This window comes from Amblyomma americanum, chromosome 8 (assembly GCF_052857255.1).
Source record: "Amblyomma americanum isolate KBUSLIRL-KWMA chromosome 8, ASM5285725v1, whole genome shotgun sequence".
NCBI lineage: Eukaryota > Metazoa > Arthropoda > Arachnida > Ixodida > Ixodidae > Amblyomma > Amblyomma americanum.
The window spans coordinates 116,844,358-116,867,519 of NC_135504.1; the positions used below are offsets into that span (position 1 = coordinate 116,844,358).

The 23,162-nt window shown below is 50.5% G+C and overlaps 1 long non-coding RNA gene and 1 pseudogene across 1 annotated transcript in view; one reads left to right on the forward strand and one right to left on the reverse strand.

The window, feature by feature from the left end:
• Positions 1–23,162, reverse strand: part of LOC144100652 (uncharacterized) — a 100,403-nt gene that overhangs the window by 55,999 nt on the left and 21,242 nt on the right. The gene's annotated exons all lie outside the window — the stretch shown is intronic.
• LOC144101582 (uncharacterized) lies at positions 3,231–5,068 on the forward strand (annotated as a pseudogene).

The following is a 23,162-nucleotide window of genomic DNA, read 5'->3' on the forward strand; positions in this document are numbered from 1 at the left end:
AGGGGCCGAGTGTCACGCACACCAGACGAGAAATATGCATTAGCTACCGTAAAGGGCTGTTGACCTGTTGACCGGTGCTTTCACCTCGTTTCTGCTTTTTCATTGCTTCTGAATCACTGGGACAAAATTTTCTTTCTTTTTCATCTCGGGGAATTGAACCTTCGCCCTAAACACGAGGCAATGTTCCAATCCTGTTCACGTGACTATGTTAATGAGCAGGCAACCCGAAAAAACAAAACTGCTGATAAGAAATTTGCTTCCTTTGCTCTTGGCATTCTAGAACCGCCCAAGATCTTCCAAATGGGGAAACTGCATGGTCTTTTGCCTTTTTATGCTCGTTGTAAAGGAAACTTCACCGAATGCTGCTTTGCGGAACAAGCATTACAAGCAGAGGAATCTGCCACAACCTTTATTGAGACTAATTTTACGGCGGTGTACCTTTAATGCAAACTTTACTAGGCAAAATGCACAGAAGCAGTAATTACCGAAAAAAGAAGTGTGCACTATTGTGAAGAAAACACTTTTTTTGATTTTATATACTGCAATTGCCCTATATTAACGAGGACCCGATTTTCATGTTGGCTGAAATATAAAATGCATAATCTAGGCGGAACCTTTATGCACGTTTGCATCTGCGTCGGCGTTTGCTGTTCGTTCTCTATCTTGGCGGTTCTTCTTTGCTAGCATCGACGATCGTACACATGAAAGTAAGAGACGAGTGACAACACAACTGCAAGACCAGTAGTAGGAGGCAAACGGATAACATTGGAGGGGACACTTAAGCGCCAGCTTAACGGTATAATGCGATAGCTAATTGGTTAATGGCAATATTTGCAGAATTGGGCACTCCCTAATTTGCATTCATTGATACCCGGGAGTCCTCATACCACTCCTGGCGCAGCGGTGCAGCCGTTAAACGATGCGTCAGTGCCCTGCGTTGGCAGGTTCTGTCAATGGTGGGCCCTGTGCGATCCATGAAGCTCTTCCCAGCAACCTCTCGCGACCAATCAATAATATGCCCAACGGCCGTTACCTGCCGCGGTGGCTCAGTGGTTAGGGCGCTCGGCTACTGATCGGGAGTTCCCGGGTTCGAACCCGACCGCGGCGGCTGCGTTCCGATGGAGCGAAACGCTAAGGCGCCTGTGTGCTTTGCGATGTCAGTGCACGATAAAGATCCGCAGGTGGTCCAATTTATTCTGGAGCCCTCCACTACGGCACCTCTTTCTTCCTTTCTTCTTTCACTTCTTCCTTATCCCTTCCCTCACGGTGCAGTTCATCTGTCGGCCGATATATGAGACAGATACTGCTCCATTTCCTCTCCCCAAAAACCAGTTTTTTTCAAACTGCCCACCTGCGATGGTGGGCAGTTTGCTGACAGTGAAGTGGGCAGGTTGTGATGACGCGACAAGGTCACGTCACCTAGCCACCCCACCTGCTTCCTTGGTTGCTTCGCTGGGCATTTTACGGGGATTTTTCGCTCACGGCCAACGACGCCGACCACGAAGATATCGAGGAGGACAACGCGTTTTCTGTGATAAGAGCTCCCTAACTATACCGCGTTAAAACATGTTTGCCATCGTCGTACCCGCTGTACTACTAGCGGTAGCGAGAACGCGTCTTCTTCTTCTGTTGTTGCCAGGAAAAAGGAAAGTGCACAGGCCTGCCCACTGGCTCAAGCTGAGCCACAATCGTTACCACGTGCAGAAAGTAGGAGAGTTTAAAGATAGGTTAGAAAAAGAGGATTGAAAAGACGCGCGCTATAATGCCCCAGACCGATCCATGAGGCAGTGCAATACCGGGCCAACCGGTGGCGGAAGTGAAGCAACCTTCAAACACGCCGCCACATTTCCAAAAATATGTTGGGTTCAAATGGGACCCGGATGAGATATTCTATAACAGAAAACGGCCCACAGGGCTTCGAACCCTATTCAAAGCATCCCTGGAACGCGTCCCTGGAACGGATAGTCGCAGAAAAGTGAGGGGCGGGGGCGCGTTGTGCGCAGGTTGGCACCCGGGATTGCAACAGTGCAGAGGGTGCCACCCACGGCGACACGATCACGTCATCACCCCGAGCACATATCCGGGCCCTTGCGCCTCGCGCTAACTTTCCCAGAACACAAATAGCGAATGTTCCAGCAAGGACGACGCGTTTGTATTGGTACACATTCTGCGGCCGTGCAGCCAAGCGTGAACGGAGAAAGGAGGGCAAGGACAGAACAGGGCGGCAGGAAGCCCGCTCGGACTGGATCGCTCTTCGCGTAATTATTATTGCATACAAGCTCGTGCAGTCTTTGCGCATGACGAATCTCGCAATCGCAATTCAATTTTACGGCAAGAGCTGTCAGAACAAGCTTTCACTGGTCCTTGGCGTGGCTGGAGTCTACAAAACTCTGCAGGTGCCCGGACATGCACCCATTGAGTGCTCCGGAGGAGGCAGCTTCAGGGCCAGTGTTTCTAGAGTGAAACAGAATGTACAGGTGTGCCTAACCCTTGTTCAATAAAATACAGAAGTCCCCCTCTCGGCGTCCGGACCTGTAATGAGGCGCGGTGGCTCAGTGGTTAGGGCGCTCGGAGAGTGATCCAGTGTACCCGGGTTCGGACCCGACCACGGCGGCTGCGTTTCGATGGAGGCGAAACGCATAGGCGCCCGTGTGATTTGCGATGTCAGTGCAAGTTAAAGATCACCAGGCCCCCTTTCTTCCTCTCGTTTTTTCAATCCCTCCTTTATCGCTTCCCTTAATTACGCGCATAACAGGTGTCGGCTGATATGTGCGACAGATACTGCGCCATTTCCTTTCCTAGAAAACCAATTATTATTATCCTCATTCTTCCTGGAGGCCTGCTTTACGGACCGCTAAGCCCGCCGGCCAGAAATGGCTGCTTTATTAGGCCTTATGTGAGGCACAAGCCCGTGGACTCCTGGACCAGTAGGAGACCACGCTGGAAGATTTTTTCATTCCTTTTTTTCTGATAAACGTTTTTTCCATCCATCCATCCATCAATCCGCAAACACTAATTTTCACTTTCGCCGTCTACTGACACGATCACCAGCGTCTTGCGATACACCAACTTTTCCCCCTGCAAGCCTGGTATCATCGTCTCCAGGAACCTCAGCGACACCCGTCGACACCACGTTTGTTAAGGTGGGGACAATTTTTGACCACTTTTCGGTCATTTGAAGCTTTCGTCACGCCGCGGTGGTGCTAAGCCTAACGGCGCCGGGGCCTGCGATGGCCCCGGTCGGGGATCCCTCGGCTCTGGCGGCTCCAAATCAAGTCACCGGATACGACCCGCAGTCCTTGCAGATCGTAACAATGGATACCCCTCAATCCGAGGATACGACTCAAGGTGAGGATCCTCTACCAACCGAGGACGATTACGTCGAAGATATGGTCCGCGTCTGGCGCGGAAGAACGCGGCGGCGGCATCGAGGGACGCTGGTGCTGGTGCCACTCAGCAACAGGCGCCGGCTAGCTCTGCGCATACGCAGGGCGGGAGAGCACTCACCGCAGCCCCGAAGAGCTCCAAGCAACTCCGGTGGCGGCCGCAGAACACGCCGTGCATTGAAAAAGATGACATCGTCGTGGTGCTGAAACCAAGAAACACGGTCGACCTCAAGGCAACTTTTGGTCCTGGACGAGCCGGCGCTGCAGTCCGCAGCATCCTCGGGGACGACGCAAATGCTGGACTTGAGGTGTGGCCCGTTTGGGACCAAAACTTCCTTGTATGTGCACTGAAATCTGTCGAAGCCGCGGAGAAGCTACTCCGGGATATTGTGCTGCCAGTAGGGGAACGCGAGCTACCGTTTCGGGGAAGCCCTAAACTCTCCGGTGCGTTCTGTCGAGGCGTCATGACTGTTTCGCCACACGAAACGTCTGAAAGCGTTAAACGAAAACTCATTGCGGAACAAAATGTGGTGTCTGTGCGCAAGCTAGGGGGAACCCCGGTTGCTGTGATCACCTTCGCGGGGACCAAGGTGCCACGGACGGTGTTGTACAGCTACGAACGGCTCCCTGTTCGCCTGTACAAGAAAATAGTACCAGCATGCCACCGCTGTGGCACAGTGGGCCATCGGGCCGATGCGTGCCCGCGACCGCAGCCGGGCCGCTGCAAACGCTGCGGAGTCCAGGTTCCCGATGCCACTCCTGACGGCCCGGCAGAACATGACTTTGTTCCGAGCTGCCTCATCTGCGGAGGCGGGCACCCTACCGGAGCTCCTGGCTGTGCCGGGCGGTTCCGGAAAGCCATCAAACCGAGCTCCCCATCCGGATCCAAACCGAAGACAAAGACGGGGCCCAAGCAGGCTCCTCTGCCCAAGGCCAAGAAAGCGCCAGCCGATCAGGAAACCAAGGCCAAACCCGGCACATCGAAACATGACAAGTCCGCGACCCAGGCGGTGCCCCCGGTCCTCAACGCCAGGGACTTCCCGCCCTTGGCACCCGTCCAACCACAGGTGAGCAGTTCGAGTAGGGCAGTCTCCGGGCCCCCTACCCGTCTCTCCCCTACCGAAACCGCCCTACAGCAGCAGGTAGAGGAGCTCAGGCGCCAGAACCAAATTCTAGCGCGCAAAATTCAAGAATTAGAGGCCAAACAGGCCGGGTCATCCGAACCAATGCAAGAAGCTGAGCCAGATGACGAGGATGACGGATCATCCGTAACATCTTGCCTCACTAGCGTCTCGCGGCAGTGCGGGGACACGGTAGTTGGATCTGCTGGTCGCGTCGCCGGCCTAGAGGCACTGCAGCGCCAAACCGAGCAACTGGAGGAGCAAGTGGCGGCACTCCCGAATCAAATCATGTCAGCAGTCCGCGAGTCCTTCCAGGACATGTTCAAGGCAGCTTTAACGCAAGCACTTCCCGACCTTATGGCCCAGGTCACTGACTCGGTCCTTAAAGCCGTGCAGCCCTGGGTCAGCACCCAACTTAAGAACGCCACTAGCTGCGAATCCCCTCACCTCAAACGTAAGACAGCCTCCTGCCAGGCAGCGCAGCAACATGGTTCAGGCTCTTCAGCTGGTGGGTCGGTGCGGCCAATCGCTGGGGTTGCGCTGGCTCCCGGCCAGAGCTAGTCCGCTCGCCCGTAAATAAATATAACAAAATGGCTAGCAGATCTAATAGGAATGATAAAAACCTTGAAACATTCCAGATCATCCAATGGAACTGCAGGGGTTTCAGAGCTTGAAAAAACGGTCACACCTCAAGCTCTGCCTGCAGTCCTTAGGAGACATGCCGGCACTCATTGCCCTGCAGGAGCCCGGTATAGACGCTAAATTATCAGGCTACAGCACCTTTCAGGGGGGCGCCTCTACGTGCATCTTGGTGAATAAAGCTTACACCGTGGTTCAGGTCGACTTAGACTTGAGTACCGAGCAAGAATATACAATGGTCCGGGTACTGCCTAACAGACGCCGCGACTTGTCAATATATATCCTCAACATATACTGCCCTCCGCATAAGCCGCGCATAACCTTTAATGAAATCTTCCTTCGCGCGATAAAAATGGCAGCCAAAGAGCCTCTAGTGATCGTTGGAGACTTCAATGCTCCCAGCCTTCATTGGGGCTACCACTTCGAACAGGCAAGAGGACGTAAGCTGGCGGAGCTCATCTCCACCCTCAGCCTCACGTTGCTCACGGACCCGGCGTATCCCACCCGAGTGGGGAATTCGGTAACCCGCGACACGTGTCCCGACCTTTCTCTCGTTAAAAATGCTAGAGAGGCTGCTTGGGAGAACTTGGGAGATTCTCTAGGCAGCGATCACCTCCTTCTCCGGATTACACTCATGGCGAAGGCAGCGCGCCGAAAATGGGGTCAGGCCAAGCTGACCGATTGGCACAAATTCCGAAATCGCACTATCCCTCCCGTACTATTTTCCGGCGGCTACGCGGAGTGGGCTAACCACATATACAACATTCAGAAACAACACGTCACAGCACTGCAAACCACGGAAGAGATCCCCGCAGTAGACACCCACCTCCTGCATTTGTGGGAGGCGCGCCGGAGCTTAACTAAACGGTAGAAAAACCAGAAAACTAATCGCAAATTACGCGACCGCATAGCGAAACTCACAGAGCAGGCTGCAGCGTATGCTGCCGAACTCTCAGATTCAAATTGGATAGCACGCAGCAACGCCGCAGCTCATCAGATGAGCTCGAAGGGGACGTGGCGTCTCTTTCGCAGTCTAATCGACCTTTCCCAAACGAGAGGGGAGACGCAAAAGCAGCTCCGGCGGGCTCTGCAAGGGTATCAAGGTACGACGGCGCACCTTGCGGACACTCTGTGCGACAGATATCTCTGTCGTACGGAGGACCCGCTTGGGCCTGAGTACATGTACTCTGGCAGACCTAATGAAACACTTGATGCCCCCTTTGAGTTGCACGACCTTATGGCGGCCTTAGCAAAAATGCGCCGAGGTACGGCTCCGGGACGGGATCACATAACAGTGAACCTGTTGGCGAACCTACCGGAACCAGCCTACCTCCATTTATTAGAATACATCAACCAGATCTGGGACGGGCGTCCACTCCCTCCCGAGTGGAAAACGTCACTTGTGACGTTTATCCATAAAACAGGTAAGGCCGTGAATACGGACAACCTGAGGCCCATATCACTGACCTCATGTGCGGGCAAGCTTATGGAGACGATGGTTCGGGATCGCCTCTCTCCATACCTGGAGAGTAAGGGCGTCTTTGCAGTCACCCTGTTCTGGTTTCGCCCCCACATGTCTGCACAGGATGTCCTTCTCCAGCTGCACAGGGATGTAATACGACCCACAACTATGCAACACAATGACAAAGCCATCCTCGCCCTTGACCTGAAAGGGGCTTTCGACAATGTTAAACACGGAAGCATCCTGGCCAACTTGAGCTCTACCGATTGTGGGGCTAGGGCCTACGCGTACGTAAGAGATTTCTTGACTAATCGCCAGGCTTTCCTTCAGATTGAGGGCGAGGAATACGTCCCTTACGTGATGGGAACACGGGGTACCCCTCAGGGAGCGGTGTTATCACCGTTCCTGTTCATACCTATGAAACATAGCTATGATGCGCCTCCCAAGCCAACTGGCCCGGGTGGAAGTCATTCAACACGCGTTATATGCAGATGACATTACAATTTGGACCACTGAGGGGAGCCTTGGGGACATGGAGGCCCGCCTTCAGCAGGCCGCTTCCATAGTCGATGCGTATGCTATGGACTGTGGGCTCCAATGTGCTCCAGCGAAATCAGAGCTTCTGCATGTCAGAGCGAACCCAAAGGATAGGACAGCAATTCACATCTCTCTGTCAGGAGGTCCTATTAGAGAGGTGGAGGAGCTTCGTATTCTGGGCCTTTTCATTCACCACAGACTCAGACCGGACTCCACCATCGTGAAACTCAAGAGAGTAGGCGAACAGGTAGGGCGTATGATCCGCCGCGTTTCCAACAAGCGGGCGGTCTGCGGGGCAGGGACGCGCTTCGGCTCGTCTATGCCTTCGTGACTAGTCGGATCCTCTACGCCGATCCTCTCCGCACTACTAAGCAAGACGAGGCGCGAATAGACGCCATCATCCGCAAGGCAACTAAGCGAACCCTGGATCTCCCGGTGGCTACCTCTAATGCCAAACTGAAGGCATTGGGGGTGCTAAACTCCTACCAGGAGCTGCGGGACGCCCACCTCGTGAACCAATACACGCGGCTCATGCAGACGGCCCCTGGGCGCCTCCTGCTAAACTGCTTACACATCCAACACGACTGCACTCAAGAGGAGACGGAGCGTATCCCGGTACTGTGGCGCCATATGCTCTGGGTCTCCCCGCTCCCCCGTAACATGGACACCGACATGCACGAAAACAGACGACAAGCGCGGGCTCGGGCTCTTGAGAGACCACACGGCTCCCGACCCGGTGTATATTATGTAGACTTCGCAGGGCCGTCGCCCACGGGATTTTACACGGCCGCTGTTGTTCACCAGGACATGCACGTCAATGGACTCTCTTTTCGAGCCCTGAATTCAATGCGAGCCGAGGAAGTAGCGATAGCGCTTGCTGCCGCCCACGCCAATTGGAGAATCATCATTACGGACTCCCGAAAAGCATGTGATCATTACTTGGCTGGGGAGATCTCCCCCTTAGCTGCTTGCATTCTAAGACGGACTGCCATTGATCCAACACCGAAAAGAATCATTTGGGCTCCTGGCCATCAGGGCGTACGAGGTAATGAGGCCGCTGACGCGGCTGCCCGAGCGCTTATTTACCGGGCTCCTCATCCCAGCTCTTCTGGCTCGGAGACTAAGCAGCCGCTGCTGCGATTCAGGCAAATAATAACGCATTATAGCGACAACCACCGCCTTTTCCCGGCCCCTGCCAAGGGGCTGAGTAAGACGGAGGAGCGCACTTTAAGGCGCCTGCAGACAGGTACTCTGCTCTGTCCTGCGATCTTAAAGCATTACGATCCTAACACGGATGGGCGATGCCCGCACTGTGGGGAGACCTTTGATATCTTCCACATGGTGTGGGCATGTACTCAAAATCCCCACCTCCCCCTTCCCCTACCCCTTCCAGAGAGGCATGGGAGACTGCCCTCCTCAACTGCTCCTCGCTTGAGTCCCAAAGGGCTCTGGTGAAACGGGCGAGAGACGGGGCATTGTCATGCGATGTCCTGGACTAGGGACGCCGACCATGTAGCGGGGCCACTCTGTGGCTCCCAAAGTCTATTGCAGCAATAAAAAGTTTTCACCACAACCACCACCACCAGCGTCTTTTTTTTCTAGGGGTGGAGTTTAGGGTGTCGTGTTTGGTGGCTTGTTTGTGCTGGCAGAACGAAAGGGTGTGAATGTTCTCGTATGTGCATGACAGTGAGTCCGCGTTGTTCTTCCGAGTGGACCACTTACGTTTTGTTCGTTTTCTTACTTTTTAAGTGTGTGCGTGTGGGCACAGCGGGCACTTCTGCGCTCCTCACCTGCCAGGCTTCTGCCGCCCCTGCTCGCAAGCATTGCGCTTACTTCAGTAAGCAGCCTCACGCTTACGGCAAGCAAATCTTCATAACTTTCACACCGGCAGCATACATATAATTGCTTGTCCAAGATGCATGAATATGGCCCCTTTAATATCTATTGTGTCAATAGTTTGGTAGTTCGCGCAGACGTTACTCCTACCCCAATAATATACATTGTCACGCGGTAGTGACAATGAAGGGCACAGCAGACGAGCTTACTGAGGTGCCACAGAAACCAACACTTCCTTATTTTGTAAATAGTTTGTATATATTACTTCTCCCTCTATCCTCTCTTCCTGTCCCCTCACCACTTTCATTTAATTTCTCCATTCTGCCTGCTATCCTTTATTTCCGCTGCCCCTGCTCAGGTGCTTCAGTATCGATGGCAGATGCCGGGGTTAGCAAAAATCTTTTCCTTCCATTTTACTATTATTTTAATAAACAACCACTACACACACATTTGCAGGAACCCGCCGCGGTGGCTCAGTGGTTAGGGCGCTCGGCTACTGATGCGGAGTTCCCGGGTTCAAACCCGACCGCGGCTGCTGCGTTTTATGGAGTCAAAATGCGAAGGCGCCCGTGTGCTGTGCGATGTCAGTGCATGTTATAGATCCCCAGGTGGTCAAAATTATTCCGTAGCCCTCCACTACGGCACCTCTCTCTTCCTTTCTTCTTTCACTCCCTCCTTTATCCCTTCCCTTACGGCGCGGTTCAGGTGTCCAGTGATATATGACACAGATACTGCGCCATTTCCTTCCCCCCCAAAAAAAACAGTTAAAAAACTGAAACAAATTTGGAGGACTTCGCTAGCAAAACACTAAATAACATGGCGGTGTTAGCAACAAATGTGCCCGGCTGTCGCCGAAGGACCAAGTCACCGCAGCTCTTTAGAGGGGTCCATTTTGATGTAATCAAGAACTTTCGAGATAACGACAAAGAGTGCAACAATCTCGAGCATCGATTGCGCAGTTGCGTTTAGTAGCGATTATTTGAGAGAAACATGTTGGCACCTCGCATTACAAACGAAGGGATGAAGCCGCGTGCTCACCGCTTTCAGTGTGACAATCACTCAAGACTTGGGAACAATACCAAAGCGCTGGACAAGAATCAATTTTGCAGTCCTGATTGAACATGCTCCTTCCTTTGTATGCATGCCGGCTAGCGCAAAGACCCGAGTGCGGAACAGTGGGAGAGCCGGCTCTCCAGCGGCGATCTGGGTTGCCAACAAGGTCTGATCCAGCACGCCCAACGAGCAGCGAAGCTCAGCGGAGCCCTGGAATAGGGGCACCGACCCTGTGAGAAGAAGGAAGATGGACCTCTTCTTTCTCGTCTGCTACTAGCACCTTTCTAGAGCATTAAAAGTCTTTCCTACCTACACGTAGAAAGAACGCGCGCCAGAAGTGGAAGTTGATTTTGTTATTGTTTTTAACAAAGTATAGTATTGGTCAAATGTTTAGAGGAATCACCCCAGGTGGAGTCGGCTTTGTAATAAGGAAGCAAATAATTATTGGGGTTCATCCAGGCGCAGCAAAACGGCCACAAAGAAAACCTATACAGCGTCCACTGAAAAATCGTTGTTAAAGAAAAATTCATCCTGTTTCGGGATTCGAACCAAACACCACCACTGCACCGGAGCAGTTGCTGAACCAACTGAGATAACGGGAACTGCTGGAACATGGTACGGCGAGGGCGAACTGTTCATTAACTCGAAGTGCCGAGAATTTTCGTCAAATGTTTAGTGTTATCCAACCAGTAATTGCTCCGTTATTAGATATTCTACTCCACCTAAGCGAAGTCCTCTAAACATTCGACCAAGAATGTTTCCACTTCGAGTAATATTTCAGTTCGCTGTTGCCCTATCACATGCTAGCCATCCCGGTTACCTCAGTTGGAAGAGCGGCTGCTTTCTTCTGTACATCTTGGCCTAGGTACAAGCTTCCTCAGATTGTGTTCACTAATTCCCTGCTGTCAAAAATTTCCGTATCAATAAATTTTGTAGTACCAGTTATCCCCTGCCGTGCTGACCCCGTGATCTCCTTTGATGACACCCTCCCAGGGAATGCGAAAGATCTGCTTCCCAGTGTATTAAAAGGGCTTATTGAGGAGTATCTGGATAATTTTCCTAATCATATTGCCGTTTTTACAGACGCCTCCCAGCAAAATGAAAAGGCAGCCCTTGGCATTTACTCAATGGCTCTTGATTGGAGATATTCATTTCGGGCCCCCGACTATACCCCTATTTTTGTCGCCGAGTTTCTGGCCATTGAGGTGACCTTAATCAGGATTCCCTGCAATATCTCTCAGGTTATTACACTATCAGACAGCCTTTCCGTCTTGACGGCACTCGAAAAATCGAGGGATACTTCTATGAGCCGTTTCCTTCGATTGTTTCTTCCATCACATATTACAGAAGTTCGTTTTCACTGGGTCCCTGGGCATTGTGGCTTTGTTTCTAATGTGAGGGCTGATTTTTTAGCTGAGTCCGGCCTTGGGGGACCTATTGTCCCCCTCGTACCCAATACTGTCTTCTTGTCGGCAGCACGCTTCCAACGGTTCCAGCGCCTCCACTACTTGAGCCATGAGCCTCTCCTTGCGTTAGCGGATTTCCAACACCTGGCATTTCTTTGGAGTGTGCGGATGTGCAGTTCGAGGAAATGTGAGGTGTCCGTGATCCTCTTGCGTCACAGAATACCGCGACTAAATCTCTATTTCTGCCGATCAGGGTTATCGCTGACCAGCCTTTGTGAGTCTTGTGGCAAAATAGAGTCAATAGATCACTTTCTCCTCTTTTGCCGGCGGCTCGCTTCTCTCCGTAGAACATACTTGGAGATCCCCCTCGCTCGACTGGGGCTCCCTCTATCTTTTCCGATCCTACTCTCCTTTGGGGCAAGTGCCAAGGGATATACCTTGAAAGCTGTGTGCGATTTTATTCACGGGTATATAATTCCATGAGATCGATTTTTATGCTAAAATGTGAAATCACGCCTTTTTCATTTCTTTTTTTTCACTTTTTTTCTCCAAATTTGCGTCTTCACAAAATTTTCCAATTACTCCACTCCTTACCCATGTGTGCTTTTGTATCAACAATGTACCCTGGCCAATCCCCCGTCGTGAGTACGTGACATTCATCCAAAGGCCATCATCATCATCACCAACGGGAACGGCTGGAGCATGTTAGGGCGAGGGCGAACTGATCAATAACTCGAAGTGCTGAGAATTTCCTTCAAATGTTTAGTGTTATCCAATGAGGAATTACTCGGTTATTACGAATTCTACTCCAGCTAGGCGGATTCCTCTAAACATTCGACCAACAATGTTCCCACTTCAAGTAATATTTCAGTTCGCTGTTGCCCTATGACATGCTAGCCATCCCGGTTACCTCAGTTGGTAGAGCGGCTCCTTCGCTGATGCGGTGGCCCCGCGTTCGTACCACGGACCACGAGTAATTTTTCTTTTACTGAGAAGTTTCTGAGAAAGCTTTATAGCTTTCCTTTATTGCCGCATGGCTGCGCTTGGGTGGATGCCAGTGAGTAATTACTCTCTTATTACAATATTCAATGTTGCCTTGATAATGCCTTCACGATGCATAATAAAAAGAGGCATATTCTGCATCTGAATTCCCACGATTGCCGGCTGCATTTGAGAAAGCTGAACAACTGCGAAACATCAGCTTCGAAAGAAGTGTTTCTGTAGTCGGCACAGAAGTACGTTTAGTTATGCATGTGCTGGTTGTTTATAGACAATGGCTATCATAATTAGAGAACCGGATATACCAGTAATAATTCTGTGGTAAAACCAGAGCCCACACAAGAAAAGGAGCCTGCAGCACTGCGGACCTCACGCATTCCATCACGCATTCCGCACGCGTTCCATCATCTATTGATTGGCCACTTTTTCGCATTCCCAATGCCAATTCTTACAATATATCATAAAAGTTTATTTTTCGGGCCCAATGCCGTAGAGAAACTTAGGAGGCAAAAATTTGCCATGTCCAGCGGTTTACGTGTAACCCTTTAAACAGCGTCGACAGCAAACGGCAGCCGACGTGCGCGGAAAACTTCGGCGTATCGTCCTTGTATCTTCTTCCGTCTTAGACTTCTTATCCAGTGAATAGTTCTAATAGAGAACAGGCGGGTCTACTGAGCACCATGAAATGCAAAAAAAATTCAATTCTGAATGCGCACCCAGTTCTTTATACGAGGTCTGATGCGGACCTGGTGGTGGTGGTGATGGTGGAAAAGGCCATTTATTTTGACGACGACAGCGAAACCGCAGATTTTTTTTGCTACAACAGCTACCAGGGACTCAAAAAACAAATACCTCGCTTCAGTGCATCCGGCATGCTCCCTTCAACCTTACCCCCCTCCCCCTCCCAAGTAGCCGTGAGTTAAAGAGCTGAGTTTTTCGCCTGCCGCTTGAAGTGGAAGCAAACGAAGTCCGTTTTTCTGGTAATGCTATCTAGGGTCCGTTTGCCGGATGCACCCTGCAGACCTGTCATGTGCTGCCATAGCTTCCTGCCGAAGCCAGCAAAACCACTTGTTCTTTATGAACTACATGCGAAAGCACGCTCTCAACGTCCACTCCTTGCTTTCTTGTTTCTTGCTGTTTTTTTTGCAGCAGCAGCAGCGAGGTGCTGCATTTCATGGAAAGCGTCACCTTTTTGAATGTATTGCAGCTTGCATTTCTGTCCCTTCCGTCGGCTCCTTCCTTTATGAGACTTTTTTAATAGCTTCCACGAGTGGTAAGACCTGGATTCAAAAAAAAGTTGGTCCCGAGTGGGTCACGGTAGTCACTTTGTAGTTAGGTTTTCAGTTATAAGCAGCCTCAGAGCTTGACCTTCCGGAGTGGTCCATCGCCACCACTACTTAGCGTAAAAATTAGCTGCAAAGGCCGCTTTTGCTGAAAAATATTACGCATCAGGTCTTTTTTGCACGGTTTTCTAGTGCAGGAAGGCAACAAAGCGTATTTATAGTGTAAAAATTTAGTGTGTTAAATAACCATTCAGTATAAATAAAGCTGCTATTTATACCATTCAGTATAAATAGATATACTTGAGCCTAGGCGTGCACTTTCAGCAATACATTGGACTCAATAATGAGCAGAAAAGTAGCTATGCCCGTAGTTTTCACTGAAAACTCACCTCTCAAAATACTAGGGTTGCTCGGCGGCCGGCAGTGAACGTTCTGTTTACGGTGCTCGCTTTCGTATCTACAGCCTCAATAAAATATTTTACGGCAATATGGGTAGCTTGTGCATCGTTGAGTAGATAATTTACGAGCGCTATAAAGATAAAACGGTAATGAAAGCTGCAGACGACGGTTCAGGTGATAAGAAGAAAATTATGAACTTCGGGGGTGTCAGCACTCTGCACAAACAAGCAAGCCGTGAGGCATAATTACTGACAATAACAATACTTGCAAAAACATACGAGTAATACTAGCGCTAGATTTATTCAAAACTTTTGACAATGTCAAGAACGAGGCTATTCTAAAGGCGCTAGGATCGCTGGGGGTCGGGAAGAACACCTACAATTATATCTCAGCGTTTCTTCAAAACAGAACGGCTGAGATACATATTAACACACTCAAAAGTGAAACTATTACATTAAGAAGCAAAGGGACCCCACAAAGATCAGTCTTGTCCCCTTTCCTATTAAACATAACTCTCATAAATCTGGTTAAAGAACCTAACAAAGTGCCTAACCTGCTCCATGCACTCTACGCCTATGACATTACGCTACGGGCCATCAAGGGAAGTGATGCCGAGCTGAAGGAAACCCTTCTAAGAGGCGCGGACGCAGTGGTTATGGAAGGCGAGCGGGATGGAACCACCTGTTCACCGTCTAAATAGGAACTTCTAACATTAAGGCACCCGAGAATTAAAGAACACCCACCAATTGAGATACTTCTGGGGCAAAAGAAAATTCCGGAGGTCAAGGAACTTAAAATACTTGGACCATACATTTAGAGCAATGGTAAAAACGCCACAGCCACTAACAAAATATTCTCTTGCGTAGGTCCATTCAGCAGGTTAATTAGAAGAATCACCAATAAACAAAAAGAAATGAGAGAGGCAGACAGCAGGAGACTTGTTCAGGCCTTCGTCCTGAGTAGGATCGTATATATGGCACCGTATTTAAATCTGGACCGGACTGAAACAGAGAAAATTAACACCATGATTAGGCAGACATACAAACTCGCAATATGCCTACCCGCAACTACGCCTCCGGATAAGTTGTTGGGGTTAGGAATACACAACACCATAGAGGAACTAATTGAGACTCACAAAATCTTCCATTTGGAGAGACTCGCTAACTCTAACACCGGCAAAACCTTCATTAGAAAACTCAAAATTGGCTGTCATCGAAAAATCCGAGAAACATCGAATAACTAAGAATATTTACGCGATGCTTCAAGTTAAGCCGCTTCCAAAAAATATGAACACCACGAGACATGAAGCTAGAAGACTGGCTAGAGCTAAAGCTCATCATAAATATTAGGGTGGCCAAAGGGAGGTAACCTTCGTGGACGCGGCAAAGCATGAGGGGAGGAAGGGTCTCGTGATAGCCGCTGTAAACCAGGACGACGAAACAAAAACGGCTGCACCTGTCCTCACAAACAACATCGAGGAAGCAGGAGAGGCAGCAGTCGCCCTGGCGATAACCAACACACAATGTAGGGTCGTAATGAGTCACTCGAAAAGTGGTGTAAGAAACTTTGCACAAGGAAAAATACACAAAATTGCACACCAAATCCTCGACAGGGCAAAAGATAATTAAATTCGTCAGATTAAATTTATCTGGTTCCTCGCACACTCCTTTCATCACGGGAATGAAATGGCTCATGAAAAAGCTCGAGGTGTCATTAACCGGGCCATGAGCTCTCATCCCTGGGAGATAGCTGAGGAGCGCATGACTACATACCAGGCGATTACAAACTATTACAAGGAACAGAGAATAATATACGTGGCCTCACATAAATCACTAACAAAACACAGACAGGTTATTTGGAGGCAAATTCAAACAGGCACATTCTAAAGCCCACACAGAAGAGCCCTTATGTACCCCGGTAACTTTAAACCACAGTGCCCCATAAGTAAGCATCCAAAAGGGAGCCTTGCACATATGATGTACGGATGCCCCAGGCTTAATCCTAGTCCAGAAAGGCATATTACCAACAAAGAACAGTGGGAGACTTCGGTAACTAGCTCGGAACCTGAAGTTCAGAGGCTGGTGGTGGATCGGGCACTGGAGGGCGCCTGCAGGCACGAAGCCGCGGCCATCGCCTGAAGCCTGGACCCAACACCGCATCCACGGCGGTGACTACTCAACCTTTTTGGTTCAATAAAGTTTTCAATGAAAAATTACTAAAAACTCACCTCTGAAAATACCAGGGTTACTCGGCGTCCGGCAGTAAATGCTTTTTTCCGGTGTTCACTTTTGTATCTACAGCCTCGATTAAGTTTTTTCAGGCAATATGTGTAGCTTGTGTATTATTGAGTGCATCATTTACGAGCGCTATAAAGATAAAACGGTATTGAAAGGTATGGACGACGGCTCAGTGATAAGAAGAAAATTATGAACTTCATAGGTGTCATCACTCTGCCCTAACAAGCAAACCGTGAGGCACCATTACTTTTCACAGAGAGTGCAGAGGTGTTGCCAAAGTAAAAATTGACTTGCGGTGTACATTGCTAAACGCGAAGTGTTGTACGAAAGCACGGTTTTCTGCAGGTGGGGGCCCGCCGCGGTGGCTCAGTGGTTAGGGCGCTCGTCTATACTGATCCAGAGTTCCCGGGTCCGAACCCGACCGCGGCGGCTGCGTTTTTATGGAGGAAAAACGCTAAGGCGCCCGTGTGCTGTGCGATGTCGGTGCACGTTAAAGATCCCCAGGTGGTCAAAATTATTCCGGAGCCCTCCACTACGGCACCTCTCTCCCTTTCTTCTTTCCCTCCCTCCTTTATCCTTGTCCTTACGGCGCGGTTCAGGTGTCCAACGATATATGAGACAGATACTGCGCCATTTCTTTTCCCCAAAAAACCAATTATTATTATTATTATCTGCAGGTGGGCACCACCACCGCATACCTCACAACATGATTGAGTGGTCCACTTACCCAGGGGAGCCAGCTATGCGCCTTTTCTCCCCTCATAATCAAGAGTGTCTTAACCTTGCGCTGTTTCTGAGAAAGGCACTTAACTGTCCGCGCCGCAGGATGAATAAGACCCTCTGCAATTCACAGCGTGAGAGTGTGCTGCAGTTTACCGCCGTAACGGTTCTGCTGCGTTGATAGCCTAGCGGTCTCGCGCAGCGGCCTCTGAAGTTGATCTGTTCAGTCCGCGCGGGTTCGACTCCCAGACGTGTATATTAATGTGATTTCTTTTCGTGCGTCTTTTTTAAATGCTCCCGAGGTGCACATACCAGATACGATTTTGAAAGGTTGCAAACCTTCGTTGCAGTTATTTCACACTAAAACCAAGCTTGCGAGTGGTGGACGAACTAAATCCCAGCGCTTTCTAGTAGCGGAAGAGCCTGCAGTCCGGCTTGGTCCGGTGGACTGATTTTCAACTATCCACGTTTGCCATTTTCCGGTAACTGCAAAGCCGCGCTATTTACTTAGCGCGTGTAAAGGCCGTTTTTAATGACACATTCCGACATTTATGGTTAGCACGCATCCTGCCGAAAGAGTTGTACTTTGGCGGCCCGCGAGTTCTGTTTCGTGAAGAATGCGACAACTTTCAGAATGCCTGCCTGCCATTGTTCACGCTTGGCTTCGTGCTTATTCTTCAACCACCGAATCTTGGTGCGCCAGCAACAAACACTTTCATGAAACAATAAAAGTGCCCCTGACAAACAGTGGATGAAGCAGCCCTGCTGCGCCAGTGTCAAACGAAAGCCGAGCATCAAAGCTGGAAGATGCGTCCGCCGGACCCTAGCTGTCTGCATGCGCTTCACCCAATAAAGCGCGCCGGGAAGCAGGTTCGTGCTACGTTCTTCTTTTGGTGCACCTGTACGTTTGATCGTTCACATACTCGAGGGTTCTACGCATGAGCATTCTCGCGTAGCCGCTTATTGATCAAGGATAAATTAAAGGACACAATTGAACTGGTACCTCTTTGTCCAGTGAAATTCTCCAGTTTGTCTAAAGACTTTTTTTTTATTCGAGAAGTGTGCCATGAGGCATAAGTTGAAAATAGGAAGGGGGAAGAGAAGAAATGCACGGGATTGAAGGTTAAAAGAAGGAGTGAAGAACCGTTGCGCTGAGGTAGTCGCAGAGGTTGCTAATGAAACGGTTGTCCATAGTCCACTTCACGTAGTCATTTTCGTGGTTCCACCGCAGGCCCACCTCCCTGAGGAGCCGTTTTCTGATAGCAGCCGTCGCTGGGCACGTCCACAACAAGTACCGCACATCACAAATGTCCGGTGCAGCGCTGCAGTGAAGGCACCTGTCAGGTGCTGGCAGATCTTTGGCACGCCACCGATGACGGACAGATGTTGTCAGAGCCGCCCCTGCCCGAATCCGACGCACGGATACCTCCTCCTGCCGAGTAAGACTACGGTGGAGAGGGTGCGAACACGGAGGAATTAGAGCGCGTGTTCGCTGGCGCAGAACTTCGGAATCGGAAACATGGGACAGGAACGGATCTAAAGACTTGCTGAGGTCTCCACTCCAACACGAAATCATTTCTTTGGTATATAAAACTTATCAATTATTCATCAAATTATTGTGCATAGACTTAATATCGTACACAGAAAAATGCGAGTAAAGGTTACGGTCCTTTGCAAAACTTTTTTCAAACAAACTTGGTCTGAAAAGGTTGTTTTTCTTTCTGAATAAAATAATAGTTGTACGCACACACGAACATAAGTCGCAAGCTTCGGCAAGATAGACGCAGATCACAAGCTGACTCTTCAGACTGTCACCAGCGTTCTGTCGTTTATACCATTTTCGTTGCTCGTATAGAATGGCTAATCCGCGCAAGTATAGTGCGCTCATCTTATTGACGCCCACTGCCAAGCACTCTGCAGGCGTCGCGCAGACCCCGGAAATTATGCGCCAGAAAGGGGCTGGTTCCGAAGTAGGACACGTCGCCACGACGCGTTGACGCATTCCTCGGCCACCCGATAGAACAGCGTTTTTCTATATCCGCGCCGGATACATTGCGGTTGTTTTCCCTGGACTGTAATGCATGCTTGCGAAAAAGTAGGGTTGGTATAGAGTGCGTGTCTCGATGTGTGCCTTATATCGGTGACAATTTTCTCCGGCGTCATTTTATTGCCCATGTCGTCACTCTAACTCCGGTTTATCGGATCTGGCCGCTTCTGTTGAGCAGCTTTCTTAATATTCTAATGACAGATAGCACGGTTTGTGCTATACGTCTTGTTTGTAGCCTTGTTTGTGGCGTAGGATCACAGTTGGGCAGGAAATAATAGAAATGCTAGAGCAGTCAATGCTCCATTTTTGGCTATCCCTTGAAGGAGAGCGTTTTAAATGGATAACTAATGGAAGAGAGCAAACGGGTAACAAAAAAAATATAAAGGACACCTTGGAGATACATCATCGGGAGTGTAGTGGTTATCAGTATACACAGTTCGGAGCAGTAAGAAATGAAGCTGCAGATTAGATGCAGCGACCGCACTAAGACAAGTTTGATTAGATAAAGGAAGACGTTCTCACCCCCTGGTGTGTCACATGCACACAATTTGGCTTGTTCTACGCTGTTTGTTGGTTTCTGTTATCCTTCCGACACGCAGCATATACAGAACAGCAAGGAGGGTAGGTGATGCCGAGGTACTTCCACTAGCGCGATCTTAAATGGTTGAGAGAACTTAGAAAGACTGCAGTCACGCTGTGCGTTTTCGAAACATGAGGTAGTGAATCTCAGCAGGCGATTTAAACTCCTGTTGGTGCTCAAGGATTGTGGTGTAATGAACACTAATAATAGGAAGAAAATATGCCGGTACTTTCTCGAATATAAGTTTTCTTGATACGTCCATAAAATCGTAGTAAAGACAGAACTGCGGCTAATATGGACATTTCAAACGCTAATCGTTATCAATCAATGGGGAAAGTTGCGACACCAAAGAACAACACCTGAAAGCAATGTCAATTTTTCGTACACTCCTAATTTATTACGAAAATCTTCCGAATATGCTTAGTTACCGAACGCATTTCGAATAAGCCGGAAAAGTGTGCAGGAGTGACAGATTTCGTGAAAACATTCCAATTGAATGCTTTTTTAAATGACCGTTAGGTTAACAGATCAAATCTCACATTGCATTTCGTGCACCCATTTCAAAATGTTCTAAGGGCACAATCAGCGCGTTCAATACTTACGGGGCTCTACTCTAGACGAGCCGTCACGTCAGACGTTGGACCACTAATAGAAAAAAATCGGAAGACATTTGCGGCGCGAAGAAGCGGTAAAAGCATTGGTTCCTCCGTGAACTCGGTATGAACAGAGCAGGCGAAAGTAAAAAGGTCTGCGCTCACTTCGTTTTTGGTTCTCTATAAATATTCATGCTGAAGCTGTTTAGTGGTAGTTTTGGCTAACTTAACCCTCAGGGTGCCTCTCTGACTGTAAACGAAAACAAAGTAGCTGAGGATTTGTTTCTCGTTGGTGTTCTGATACCTGAAACGTCAGCTCGAACGCTCGTGCAAGACAGAAAAGGTTTGGAAATCGGCCCAGCCAGCTTCTACAAGAGTGTCACATCTCGGCGGGCTCCTCAATCACGCCGCAAAGAAAGAGATAAAGGCCGTAGTGAAAGAATAAAGAGGTAAAAATTTACCGTAGTGGAGGACGCCGCTGTAATTTCGGCCACCTGAGGTTCTTTAACGTGCACTGACACCGCACAGCACACGGGCGCCTTCTGCGTTTTGCCTCCATCGAAACGCGGATAAGCAATACAATATTGTTAGTAGAAGCAGCCGTGAACACATCGTTTAAAAAATCAACGCATATTTCACTCGGAATTAACTGGCCACCAGAAGTTTTCAGAACAATGTTTGAAGCATGCGTTTTTTAACTGCATAAAAAACTTGCCTGGGTAGGTAGGTAGGTAGGAAAAACTTTATTGAGCATGCCGGCAACCGACGGTTTGACGCGTCGTGACGTTGGCCAAGCGTCGACCCGGGGTTATGCCCTCCTCTGCACTACCCCCGTTCGGCCCGTTTGGGGTGGGTCGTGAGGCTTGTGCTTTTCGAGCGCACCCCGGGCCTGCTGGACGGCCCATAGTTGAATGTCCTTGTCTGCAGACTGCACTGCACTTTGAAGTTCGGGCGGGTATATCCTGGAGGTAGCCTCGGTCGGGAACCTGGCACAGTCCCACATGATGTGCCATTGGTCCGCCGGACCAGCTGCACAAACATTGCACACATCGCTCGGATAGAGTTCTGGGTGAAGTACGTGTAGCACTGCCGGGGCGAGGAGTGACCCGGTCTGTATCTGTCTTAGGATGACGGCCTCCTCCCGACTGAGTGCCGGGTGGGGAGGCGGCATTGTCCGTCGAGCTAGGCGGTAACACATGGTAACTTCGCCATAACTGGTTACGCGGTCCTTGGTTTCGAACCACCACACGGAACGGTCACTCTCGGGGGCGCGGAGGGTAAGCGCTCGCGCCGCCGAATGGGCCGTCTCGTTGTGGTTCGGCGAGGATGCACACTCGCCCGCATGCGCCGGGAACCACTTGATACGGATGGTGCTGCGGCGGTCTTGGGGCTGGAGCTTGCCGATGATGGCGGCCGCCGGCGCGCTCACTCGCCCCTTGGCAAAGTTGCGCTCGGCGTTCCTCGAGTCACTGAGCACGGTGTGACACTCGGCCTCGGAGATCGCCAGAGCGATGGCAACCTCCTCGGCGTCTGTGGCGTCCGTGCACCGCACGCTCGCTGTCGTTGTCGTGGTGCCGGTAGCCGCCGCAACGACCACTGCCGCGAAGCCTTCTCGTTTGTATTCCGCTGCGTCCACGTACCGGGCGTGCCGGTCTTGGGCGTGTTTCTCGATGAGGGCCTGGGCCCGTGCCTGCCGCCGTTCTTGGTTGTATTCGGGGTGCACGTTCTTCGGGATGGGGTCCACATGGATGTGAGCCCGCGCCTCCTCGCTGATCTCGCATGGTTGCCGGCTGGGGGTTCGGGGGTTGTAACCCAGGGATGTCAGTATACTGCGCCCCGTCTTGGTGGTAGAGAGGCGCTCCATTTGCGCGGTGAGCTGCGCCTCGGCTATTTCTTCTAGGGTGTTATGGACGCCGAGCTGCAGGAGCCGAGCCGTACTCGTGGTCTCCGTTAAGCCCAGCGCCGTCTTGTAAGCCCGTCTGATCAGCGTGTTGATCTTGTTCCTGTCAGTGACCTGCCAGTTGAGGTAGGCCGCAACGTAGGCGATGTGACTGATCACGAACGACTGGACGAGGCGCACGAGATTGTCTTCACGCATGCCCGCCCGTCGTGTCGAGACTCGGTGTATGAGCCGGATGGCGTCCATTGCCTTGGTGGTAAGTTTGTTGATGGTCTCGTCGTTGCGGCCGCTCTTGTTTAGCAGCAGGCCCAGGACTCTGATCTTGGGAACTTCGGGGATGCGTTGCCCCGATGCGGTCATGATCTTGATCTGATCGCACTCCCGAGGGGGAGCGCGTTTCCGTCCCGGTCGTAATGGTGTGAGGACGAACAGCTCGGATTTGGCGGGCGAGCACACTAGGCCGGTGCCGTCAAGGTGCTGCTCGATGGCGGTAACCGCGGCTTGTAGCTGTTGCTCGATGCTGGCGTCGGTGCCGCCGGCCGCCCACAGGGTAATGTCGTCGGCGTAGATCGTATGCCGGACGCCGGTCCCCGCTACTGCCCTCGCTACCCCGATCATAACGAGGTTGAAGAGCAACGGCGAAATGACCGAACCCTGCGGGGTACCCGTGCTACCGAGCTTGCGTTCGGGGAGTCTGAGGTCTCCGGCTTGCAGTTCCACCGTGCGGTCGGTCAAGAAGTCTTGGATGTAATTGTAGCTCGTTACCCCCATGTTGAGTCGTGATACTTGTGCTAATATGGCTGAGTGTTTGACTTTGTCGACTGCGCTTTGTAGATCGAGCCCCAGAATTACTTTGCTGTCTTGTGTCTTGTTGTCGATGATTTCTTGTTTTAGTTGTAGCATGGCGTCTTGTGTGCTGAGTCTGTGTCGGAAGCCGATCATCGTGTCCGGATAGAGGCCTTCC